The sequence below is a fragment of the Seriola lalandi genome, unplaced genomic scaffold (assembly GCF_002814215.2).
Source record: "Seriola lalandi dorsalis isolate HSWRI2012SDOR001 ecotype SW California unplaced genomic scaffold, Sedor1 jcf7180002054887, whole genome shotgun sequence".
Classification (NCBI taxonomy): domain Eukaryota; kingdom Metazoa; phylum Chordata; class Actinopteri; order Carangiformes; family Carangidae; genus Seriola; species Seriola lalandi.
This window is the reverse complement of record NW_019525439.1, coordinates 96,282-97,040: the sequence shown is the minus strand read 5'-3', so window position 1 is coordinate 97,040 and position 759 is coordinate 96,282.

Below are 759 nucleotides of genomic sequence, written 5' to 3'. Positions count from 1 at the left end.
TGAAGTCAAATAAAAATGTCCCGACAGGTTTGATGGAGCTCAGGACTCATCCTGAGGACGGCTGCTTTATTCCACATGATTCGACTGATCAACAGTGAATCTGTGTCACAGCTGATCTGTCTGAAGAGTAGAAAAGTACAGAATGTCATTTATCATGAGATCCTGATCCATCTTGTCACTGTGATGACATCATTTCTATTAGAAATCCTTCATCCAGTCACTGCTGCTGTGCCACCTGTTAAAACTTGTGCACAGCCTCTTTCTTAAAGCGTCCTGTGGAGTTTTCTTGTAACAAACACAAGTTGTGTTCACACTCAGTGTTTCTCACCAAAACTCACTGTGTTTCACTGAGCTCTCACTAATGTGTTGAGTGTGTTTCCTTCCTCATGAAACATTTCAATCATGAGTTGTTCACAGCTGCAGTCTTCTTCTTCTCTGCCTTTGTTGGTGCATTGTGGGATATCTTGGCTGGTTAGCTCCACTTTGTGTCTTCATCTTATTTGCTGTGACATTTGTTTGTGCAGCTTGAGAGTCAAAGACTGAAAGTGTGTGTCTCACAGCAGAACTGATATCAAATGGAGAAAACACATGATGAAATATTTTCTCCATGTCTCCTCCTGCTCTGGATCATTACAAGATAAAGACTCCAGCTCCTTTTCCTCTGTGGTCAATGTACATCCATACATACAAGCCTCCATCTGAACACAGTAATCAGACAGTCTGTGTATGAGCCATGTAATGTCCATGTGTGCATGCTGA